Source organism: Oreochromis aureus, linkage group 12 (genome assembly GCF_013358895.1).
Source record: "Oreochromis aureus strain Israel breed Guangdong linkage group 12, ZZ_aureus, whole genome shotgun sequence".
In the NCBI taxonomy this organism is placed as follows: domain Eukaryota; kingdom Metazoa; phylum Chordata; class Actinopteri; order Cichliformes; family Cichlidae; genus Oreochromis; species Oreochromis aureus.
This window is the reverse complement of record NC_052953.1, coordinates 9,914,526-9,926,429: the sequence shown is the minus strand read 5'-3', so window position 1 is coordinate 9,926,429 and position 11,904 is coordinate 9,914,526.

The window sequence follows — 11,904 nt, the reverse complement described above, 5'->3', positions numbered from 1 at the left end:
GTAATGCTTCACCCAGTCTCTGTGTTTGAGTCTTTTCCTGTCTTCTGTGTTAGTCTGTCATGTGTTTTTTGTCTGCGTGTTTCATGTTGTCAAGCTTGTGTTATTATGTCTTCGTCTCTTCATGTTTCCTGTTTTACATTGAAGAGTCTAGTGTTTCCATGTTCAATGTGTTTTGTTTTTCTTCCCCTGTGGCATCTTTATGTTCATTCCAGTCAGCTGTTTCCCCCATGTGTCACCTCCTGTGTGTATTTAGTCTGTGTGTTTTCATTCAATCTTTATCAGGTCGTCTGTTTTCCATCTCTCCACGTCACATCAGGTTCATAGTACTTCATGATTCTGTTCAGGTCATGGTCATGGTCATGTTGTCATGGTCCGCGGTGGGTGGCTGGAATTTCCATGAGGCTCTTGAACCTACCTGGGATCCTCCTCCGGGCAGGGCCACCTCTTCCAGCTCCTGCACACCTGGAGCCGATTGCAGGCAATCAAGCCAGAGTGATTAAAGCCTCACGCTGACACTCATTTACTGCCAGTTTGTCTTCAACCCATGTTGGTAACCGGCGTGTTTCAAGTTCTCTCTGTGAGTTACCTCGTTAACCAAACTTTCTTGTGCTGCAGGTTCTGGATTCACCTTGCTTCAAACCATTGGCTCATGCTCTACCCTCGGACTCAGGATACCAAGCCACCATTCTGGAAATCACTCTCAGGTGTTCCTCACCTGCCTCCCCTCCTGCCATCACACTCCATCTGGAACCTCTAGATCTCAGGTCAGCCTCTCCATGCCACTCAGCTCACCTTGGATCCCCGTCACCCTCTCTTCATCATTCGGTTTCTCCTCCTGCAAGTAAGAATAGCTATACAAATTACTTACCACTTCAGGCTGCCTCCACTACTTCACTAACTCCATTGTCCTCTTTCCTCAATGTGACTGCTTACTGCCCAGCTCCAGTCTGCACCTCAGGCCCCATTCCCTCTCTCTAGTTCTGTGTTCCCCTAGCCATGTTACCCAGGCCATGCCATGTCAAGCTCTACGTTTTATTGCTTTTGTTCTTGCCACATTTCCAAAGTCTAAGCCTAACCAATAAAACATTGTTAAACCGCCTGCTGTCTCTGTTCCGGTTTTCTGCGCCTGAGTCCAGTTTCCGTACAGGCCACTCGGTCCCGTGACTCATGTTTTCCTCATCATATATACACACCGGCTGGGCAGCCGTGACATTAAGTCAGTTTAACTGAGTTTGACCTGAACTTGTCAACTGCAAGTCAAACTATGTTTCTAGGCTCATGGAATTTGAAGACACATGCTATGCCAAATTAGGTTAAAATAATTAGTAGCAGGAACAATGAGCATAGAAGGGAATTCAATTAACTATGGTGGGGGGTTTTTTGCTTTGTGTGTGTGGTTTTTTTTTTTTTTTTTTTTTTTAATGTAGATGTTAGGCATGACTGGGTTTGCCAGCAACTTTAGCCTCCAGTTGCTTCATCCTTATTCAACTATCATCCTTAACTTGCGCTCTCGCTGGTCTCTTGTTCTCTAATCTGCTGTACAGGCTCTTGGCCTTTTCTTTTCAGATACGTTTTGTTTATTATAGTTGAGTCATTAATGGCAATCTAGTTTGTCTTGTTTTGATTAGTTTGATATCCTATGCAGCAAAATTCACATTAAAGATTTCTCCCTCCATCCATTTTCTTACACTTATCTGGGGCCGGGTCACAGACTAACAGCCTAAGCAAGGTTGCTCAAACACCTCTCTCCACAACCACCCCTTCCAGTTTATCCAACAGAACACAGAGGCCTTCCCAGGCCAGATGAGAGATGTAATCTCTCCAGGGGCCTCCGTCCCACTGGTGCATGTCCAAAACACCTCATCCAGGAGACATCTTGGAAGGACATATCATTTCCAAGATGCCTCAAACACCTCAGCTGGCTCCTTTCAAAGTGGAGGAGAAGCAGCTCTACTGAGCCCCTCTAAGATGGCTCAACTTCTCACCCTGTGTCTAAGGCAGAGGCCAGCCAGTCTTTGGGGAAAGCTCATTTTAATGAATTTTATCCATGATGTAGTTCTTTCAGCCACTACCCTGTGATCATAGGTGAGGGTAGGGATGTAAATCAACTAGTAAATCAAGAGCTTTGCTTTGTTGCTCAGCTATCTCTTTAACACAAAGGGCCAATACAGCATCTGCATCACTACAGTCACAACCTCAATCCATCTGTCAGTCTCCCCTCACAGAACCCAAGATACTCTTCCATTTGCAGCAGTAACTCGTCCTAATCTGGAGAAGGCACTCCAGGCTTTTCTGGCTGAGGACCATGGCCTCAGTCTTGGAGATGCTGCATCTAATTCCCACAGCTACATATACAGCTGCAAAACCGCTCCTGCATGAGCTTGAGGTCACTACCTGATGTCAACAGAACCACATCTGCAGAAAGCAGAGTCCAATATGCAACTGGAATGGGTCTGAGTTATTGCCAGCAATGCAGACCAAGCACTTGCAACAGTTATGCAAAGATTTGTTTCTTGTAGCAACCAGCCAGACACCCCACAGGATACTTCGAGGGAATTGGTCAAATGTCTTCACCACCACTTGGCAATCAGTTGACCGATCAGCTCCTCTTATCACCCGAGTGTCCCAAACACGTGGTTGCAGGTCTGATGATACAGTTAAATGTATCATCAACCTGTGACCTAGGGTGTTGTGATGCCACATGTACTTATATGAACATCCTTATGTTTGAACCTGATGTTCATGATGGACAAGATTTTATTTTCACAGATGTCTAATAACAGAACAGCATTCAGGTTCAGATGAGGCATGCCATTCAACCTTAAAGCCCCTCCACATCTTGCTATCATTGGTCACATGAGCGTTGATGTCTCCCAGTAAGACAACGGAGTCATCAGGTGGATCACCCATGAATACGCTAACCAGTAACTCAAAGAAGGCTGGGTACGCTGATCGGTAGTTTGGTGCATAAGCACAAATGAGAGTTAGGCCCCCATCTCTTACCTGAAGATGCAGGGAAACACTGACAAAAACCCAAATGTACAAGCAGCAAACTGAGGGGATACAAGAATACCCACCCATGCCTGCCGCCTTCACCGAGGGTAACAACAGACTTGAATGTAGCTCCTGTGATTACTGGGACACATAAACCCCTTTGAGATGATTCACAGAAAGTTAAATAATCGTGACAGACACTGATATAACACATTGTCCAGGACAGAATTGTAAAAATTTGCCTTTAAGTTAATCTAAACTAATGGTGAGGACTCAAGATTATGGTCAGTTTATCCATCATAAAGCTTTTTGTAGCTGTCTGTTTCTTCTTTCTTCCCACTTTTCTTCCTGGCTGGCTCATTCCAAGGTCTTCTGAATGTTCCCTTTTTGTAGGTTTGACTTTGCCTTGACTACAGACCAATTTACCTAAAGCAAATGTCAACCATCTCACCTTGGGAAGTGGTTCAGTGAGAAAAGCAGGAGTATGATGAAAGAAAGAGAGCAGACTCACAATGAGTCCAAAAAAATCAGGGTACGCATATCAAGAAATGAAAATAATAATGAGCAGGCTGCAAGTTCTATAGAAGCCGATACTGTATCAGAGAGTGCATCCTGTGTGGGTGTGCGCACATCATTTAGCGTCTCAGTATTGTTCACAGGTCTGCATTTCCCACGAGGCCATGCATGAGCGAGCGAGCGGCTGGTCCCCAGGGATGATGACAGCGGCAGCTCCATTGTTGCCAGAGTGATATATTGCAGGCAAACCCTTGGGGGCAGGAACCACTTATTTAGACATCAAATTAGGGCTGAAGACACACACACACATACCCACATATCTCACATAATAGGTACGCGCAAGATGCTTCCTAAGCACTGATTTTGATTTACAGGCGTACCGGGTCCACTTCCACAGAGGTGCAAAAACATGCATTGCTTTCTCAGTTCATTATTTTGCATCCTTAGATGAAATTTGAATAATAATTGCCTCTGACATTTTGTATATAACCCATCCTTAAATCATATTAATTAGTGTAATTAGTTTTCAAATACAGAAAACCCGAACAAGAGTATTAGATATAATTAACAGAAAACAAGAATATGGTACTGCCTATAATGACATGGATGTCTGCGTGATTGTGGTACAAACTCAAAATATTTCATGATTATTTCCTTACAAGAAACTTGAAAATTGCCCAAAGTTATAGCACTCTTACCCCAGATAGACATTTAGATAGCAGACTTTGTGAACCGTTAACTGGACAATAGGCAGTTTTAGGACACCGGGTGTTTAAGCTGCTGCCGTCTGGCAGGAGGTTCAGGCTGCTAAGGTCCCGGACAAATAGACTCAAGGACAGCTTTTACAACAGGGCAATAGCCCTAATCAGTGCAAACAGCTGACCTGATTGGCTACCTCCCTGGACTTTTTGGGGGGTTAACAACAATAACAATAATAATATTTATATTTATAACAAGGTGCAATAATAATTAATGTGCAATAATAACAGTGTGCAATACACATACACTTATTCTTCATTTTATTACTAAGTTAAGTTACTGTGTCGTGTTGTGTTGTACATAATGCCGACGTGGGACAGTTTTCCAATTTCATTGTACTATGTATGACTGTGCAATGACAATAAAGAGTTATCTTATCTTATCTTATCTTAGATATATGCACTAGTGCACCTCCTGCTAATTTAAACACATCTTATGGTATTTCCCCCTTACATATGCATATATTTACATATACACACTCAATATCTACATGAAACCAAATGCACACACATTTGGTTTTAGTAGAAGGTGTTGTAGCTGTGTTGTTGTATGTTGTTGTATGATCGAAACCTTCTTCTGAGGGCTCTATTAGAACTTTCTCCAGGCTCATCTGTCACTATTATATTTCAGCAGGGGTTAGATTATTTTCCTGTTTTGTGCATTACAAATTGAAATGAGTATCTATTTATACTGTGTGCTAATTTCTGTTCTTCTGCACATTGCCTGATATTTGTACTGCCACAACAGGGCTATTCAGTGTTTTGGGGGTTTTCTATGCACATTTATAAGAACTAAACTCTTCTAACCTTGATAGCACAATAGTAGAGAGTTGTTGCCTAGCTTAGAATAACATAAAAAAACAAAAACAAAAAACAAGGGACAAACATTGTAAGATTTGCACTAAAATAACCTCAAACAAAAACACAAAAGAAACTCTACCACGTTGTATGGTGTTCAGTTCTGTCTTACCTCTTGCCTGTTTCTTTTAGACAAGGGGCTAAAATGACAAAAAACCAGAGGTGTGGACTCGAGTCACATGACTTGGACTCGAGTCAGTCGAGTTAATTTTATGACTTTAGACTTGACTTGAAAAAAGGTTGTAAGACTTGTGACTTGACTTGGACTTTTACACCAGTGACTTGGGACTTGAATTGGACTTGAACCTGTTTACTTGAAAAGACTTGATATTTTACCCAAATCTAAAATTTAACATACATATTATATAAAAAGTGCGGACCATTAATTCACTTTATTCATTCATTCATTCTTACCACACTCCGTATGTACAGTTAAGCCCATAATTATTCATACCCCTGCCGAATTTTGACTTAAAGTTACTTTTGTTCAACAAGCAAGTTCTTTTTGAGCAGAAATGACACAGGTGTCTCCCCAAAGATAATAAGACGATGTACAAGAGGCATCATTGTGGAAAAAATATTTCTCAGGTTTTATTTATATTTTAGCAAAAGTATCATGTCCAGAATTATTCATACCCTTCTCAATAATCAATAGAAAAAAGCCTTTATTGGCTATTACAGCAATCAAACGCTTCCTATAATTGCAGACCAGCTTTTGCATGTCTCCACAGGCATTTTGCCCATTCATCTTTAGCAATGAGCTCCAAATCTTTCAGGTTGGAGGGTCTTCTTGCCATCACCCTGATCTTTAGCTCCCTCCACAGATTCTCAATTGGATTCAAGTCAGGACTCTGGCTAGGCGACTGCAAAACGTTAATGTTGTTGTCTGCTAACCATTTCTTCACCACGTTTGCTGTATGTTTTGGGTCATTGTCGTGCTAAAATGTCCACTGGTTCCCAAGGCCAAGTTTTTCTGCAGACTGCCTGATGTTGAGAATCTTCATCTATTGCTCTTTTTCATGGTGCTGTTTACTGTGATTAGGTTCCATGGTCCATTGGCTAAAAAACACCCCAAAGCATTAGGTTCCCACCACCATGTTTGACAGTGGGGATGGTGTTCTTTGGGTTGAAGGCTTCTCCATTTTTATGCCAAATGAAGGCAACATCATTGTGACCAAATAATTCAATTTTTGTTTCATCTGACCATAACACTGAAGACCAGAAACCTTCTTCTTTGTCCAGATGAGCATTTGCAAAGGCCAAATGAGCTTTGGCATGCCTTAGAAGTGCCTGGAGAAGTGGCGTTTTCCTTGGTCTGCATCCGTGGAACCCAGCAGTGTCCGTTGGACTGTCTGCCTTGAGACATTGCCACCAGCAGAGCCCAGATTCACCAGAATGGCCTTGGTGGTGATCCTTGGATTCTTTTTCACCTCTCTCACTATCCTCCTGGCCAGCACAGGTTTCACTTTTGAGCTCCGACAACGTCCTCTAAGATTTTCCACAGTGCGGAACATCTTGTATTTTTAATAATACTTTGCACTGTGGCCACTGGAACTTGAAAACATTTGGATATGGCCTTGTAGCCCATTCCTCACTTGTGAGCAGCCACAATGCACAGCTGCAGGTCCTCACTGAGTTCCTTTGTCTTAGCCATGAATGTCCACAGACCACCTGCAGAGAGCTGCTGTTTTTCACCTGTTGAGTTGATCAAAACAGCTATTTCCAATTAATCAGGGTAATTAGGATGCTTTAGAACAGCTTTGACTATTTGGAATGGTATGGAACTTTGGATTTTCCCAGAGACTGTGACAGTTTGTAAAGGGTATGAATAATTCTGGACATGATACTTTTTGCTCAAATGTAAATAAAAGCTGAGAAATATTTTTTTCCACAATGATGCATCTTGTACATCATCTTATTATCTTTTGTGAGACGCCTGTGTCATTTCCAGTCAAAAAATAACTTGCTAGTTGAGTAAAAGTAGCTTTAAGTCAAAATTTGCCAGGGGTATGAATAATTATGGGCTTAACTGTATGTGAGCGTGGGCTGTAGCACAGCCAATCAAATTAACCAGATTTGAAAAAAAACAAGAACAAAAACGCTCGAGCCAAAATGCTCCCAAGAGTAATTTCTTTCGGGTACATAAACTACGAAGTAGTCAACAAAAAACGAAATGCAATATGCAAAACATGCAAGAAGAGAATCACAGACGGAGATGGAACAACTTCCAACTTTGTCCGACATTTGAAGTTGCATAAAGAACGGTAGGTGGTGCTTTTTTTTTTCTTTTTTTTTTGCTACGATGAGACAGCTGACTTAGCTAACTTCATCTTATTAGCAAATGTTCTTCGGGCTACGTTGATGATACTGTTTGGCTTTAACAGGTATGATATGTTTGTCATGTTATTTTAAATCCGGTCCTGCAAGCGCATCCAAGAATAACATGCAACTTGTTAGCTCAGAATTGTCGGTGAATGGTGAGCAGGGTCCGTTTCAGAAAGTGGGTTCTGTAGCTGTACTCAGTCTCTCTCCGTCTCCTCCCCATCATTAACCCCGTAGATTTAACCCAGTTTAGACTGACAAATATTTATTTTACCATCACATCACAATTCAAAATCACTGTGTTTAATTTGCAATTAGTGTATGGTCGTGTTTAACTTTTGCATGTCTGAGCCAGGAAATTTTTTTTTTTGGTTAGAAAATCTGGCCCACCTTAGTGTGTAATTGAGTAGTCCTGCTATACATGGCCTTTTTCTTCTGTCATTTATGTCAATACATCAAATAAAATACTTTGATCTTATATTATTAGCTGTTGTTTATTTGCAAAGGTTATTCTCAACAGGGATGCTAGACAAAACGGCGTTTTCTACAGACAGCCTAGCATACGCTCTCCACTTGCGAGTGAAAAAAAAAACACCCTTCCCTATTGGTGTTAGAGTTTACCATGTCAGCCAATCAAAAAAAATGATAAGGCAACATGTGACATTTGGTTGTTTAGGGAGAAGGGGAAGTTTTAGGGAGTGACACCCATGACGGAAAGCGGGCGAGCGAAAGAAAGAGAGAGAGAGAGTTTTCATATGTGAGACATTAGTGACGTTTAGCGTGTTTGGAGGCTATAGTTAGTTTGTTGTGTAGTTATTGTTTTGTATTGTGTGTCAGTTATACTGCTGAATTTCATATTTGATCTAAAAAAAGCTGTCAAAGGCAGATTCCAGTGTAAACGCTGTCTCCACATAGAAAACTGGACTGTTGCACCTCCAGTTGTCAGACCTGCAGGGTTTAGGCCTGTGGTGTTCTCCTCTGTCTTATACTGAACACAAACTACATTTTTTGGACTGGCACAAATAATTTGTGTGCCTTCTTATTTGATGCAGCACACCTGATTGTTCTGTAAATAGATTTAAATGGTTATATAAAAAACGCCTGAGGCCTTGGCTGCATTTTTAGGTAAATAGTACCATATAACTTTGTTGTTTGCAAAACTTGTGCATAATTTTTAGAAATGTACAATTTCTATTTGCATTTCAAGTTATGAAAATGATTCGTTAAACATGTAAAAAAATATAACTTTTTCTACTCGGATTCTGAATTTTTTGTCTGAATTTAGATCAACTGTGCTAATATAGTATACCAAAATGAAAAAAATAACTCAAATTTCAGATATTTGAGGTTGTGCTGTAAATAATGATACCAAACAAGGCAAGAAAAACATATTTTAAAAGTGAAATATAGAAGTAAAATCAAAAGTAGTCAAGAACGGCCAATTATACCCGGGACCCCAGAGGGTTAAAAAAAAGACTTGAAAGGACTTGAAATTCAAAGTTTCGGACTTGACTTGCGACTTGACTCTGACTTGCTTGACTTTACTTGAGACTTGACTTGTGACTTGAGGATAAAGACTTGGGACTTACTTGAGACTTGCAAAACAATGACTTGGTCCCACCTCTGCAAAAAACAATTGCTTCCTTTTTTACTTTTTTCTTTCTTTTTTTTTGCTAAAAATGTACTAAATCTAAAAATCAAATGGATTTTTTTAGTACTTGTGCTCTTAGAAATATTAAAACTAATACCAACCTTTGTACTCTTTGCTTGTAATTACCCCAAAATCGTACTCTAAACAACATTCCACTAATTAATTTCAGATCCATAATTAAGTAAAGAAAAACAGGGTGTTTATTGTGATGACTCTTTTCTTAATCATTTCACGACAGTTAATTTAATTTGCTTCCCTGGAAGTTCATTAGTGCTTTTGTATTTGGCTTTAAATAAGGAAAACTTTTCCTCCATCTCTTCTCATCAAGATTTGATTTCTTTTTGTTTTGTCCACCGTTTCACTTCTTTTTCCATACTTCCCACTGGTGTATGCTCCTCTAATCTTTACTCCTCTAGCAGTTGCTTCTTCCCATCATCTTTCTTCATTCAGTAATTAAAATGTAGTCCTCCTGTCATCCCTTTAGAAACATCTTTAAAACACATAGCCCCTTCTCCTTTCTCAGTGTCTAATGAATGCATATGTTATTTTATTAGCACATTCATATCATGTCCAGTCAGGAGAAATATTATCCCTCAACATGAGATGCAGTTTTGGTGTGAGTGGTAATCGCATGTAAAGTGTTTGTGCTCATTAGTGGCAGTGATGTTGAACCGAAACTGAGAATAAATGGTGGTGATTTCTCAATGTTGCTGAAACTAGATTATTTATCCCTTTATCCTGAGATGACAAAGCTTGCTTCCTCATGACAGCATGTTCATTATTTAGTTATAAGAGTTCAGAAGTGCCACACCAGCAGGGTGTGAACTACAGCAGAGACACAGAAACTGAGCAGTTTAGGGGGTCTCTGAAATATTGACAATATGTTATTTTTCTATGCATATTTGTTTTTCTGCAAGTTTTCTTTCTTCATCTTCACTGATCCTGTGTAAAATCAGGATATTATTGATCTATGATTCATGCATGAGCTTGATTCATCACTAATTCGCTTTGAGTAAGATACTGAAAAGTATTCTGTACGTTGCCAGCTTGATTTTCCTTCTCACCTTAGAAAAAATTTATATAAAAATAATCATTTGAATCCCAACATTCTGGAAAACAAGTTAATACACGTCTTCTTATAATTATGGTGGATTACAAAAGTATTCTCTGTCACCATTAAAGTGTAGTATTATCACAGTACTGAAATAAAAAGCTTCTCCGCATACTCACATCTTCTTGTAGTGCTATAGACCACAGCAAGCAGCAGAAACTGCTTCTGTTTTCATATTTGCATTCTTATAAAGAGAAATGATGACATGAAATCAAAAAAAAAAAGCTAAATTAAATGTTTTATAAATGATGTATATTTTCTTTTTGACCACAAGGGAAAGTGAAAAAAATCCAGCATCCATGGTATAGCTCACACACTACATACAAAATACTAGTCAGGTTTCAACTTGAGTGAATCTTGTTATAGCAAGATAATGTTTCTCAAGATAAGAAGTGGGTCAAGTTAAGAACCTCATCAGAAAAATTAAAGTGCACTCACTTTTCCGCTTTAAGGAGGTTAGCCTGTGCATGCTAGCACCTAGAATCTAAGGTAGCTCTTGTGTATGTTTTTTTTGGGGGGGGGGGGGTCAGAGAAAGAGTTTGAATTGTAGTTAGAAAACAGACAGAAGTAGTAAAACAGAGTAAAGTAAAACAACTTTTTGTAGCGCTGTAGCTTTTCTTCAAATCTCTGTGGACAATCTCTCTGGAATGTATGACTTCATAATTGCAGTTATTTCCCTCTTTCTCTCTCACATAAACTCTGCTTGGAAGATGAGGCAGCTGTCTTGGTCTGTGCTTTTCAGTGACGGAGTACTTGAATGAGGGCTGTGTAGTTTGTGAGAGAGAAATGTAAGAGACATTCTGTTCTCTTTTACATTTAAGAATTAATTATAGTTCATTCATAATTATAGCTGAAATCACAGTAAACACATCATCTGTAGCTTATATGTAAGGTGATTTGCTACCAGTATGGTAAAGAAATCTTACCTCTGTCAAGGCCACAATGATTCAGTCACAAATTTGAAAAAACAAAAACAATTCTTATTAAAAGGGAAATAAAAATAATGAAAGGAAAACTGCATTTCCTCTCTCAGTCTGTTTACTCATGACTATCAGTAAATGTTAATGTACTCAGTATCAGCTTTAGAAAATCCCAGTAGGTGGCTTGCATCAAGTTAAAAATGAGAATGATTCCCTTAGGCTAATGTAGTCCCAGTGAGCTTTATGTTACAATTTAACATCCCACTGTTTTATAATTAGCATCGAATTTATTGCTGGAAATGTTTTTTTTCCCCCTTAGAATGATCTATGTGATTAAAGTAGCTTTGTTATATTATACTTGTACTTACTTGTAAATGCTCCTTCAGGCAATTTGTATACTACTTAGAAAGTGGTATTAAGATGGGAGTACCATTCCATTTCACAAGAAACAACATAAGCACTCTACTTGCTAAGGCTGGAACTGGTGGGGCACGTGAGCAGGTGAAATGGGAAGTCTGGAATAGTACAGTCCCTGTTCTGTACTTGATACTACCGAGAAGAGTGAGAAAGATGTAGAGTTATACTTGGGAGGTTTGTGGAAAGGTGATAGGATATGAAAGGCATATGTGGTAAATTGACTGTGAAGGTGAGTGAGAGAGGTGAAGAGGTGCATAGTGGGTGATATGCCCAACAGTGAGTGCACTGATTGGATAATTGGATGACTGGACCTCACCAACATTGCTCCTTGTGAGAAAAGGGAACGACGAGCTGTGT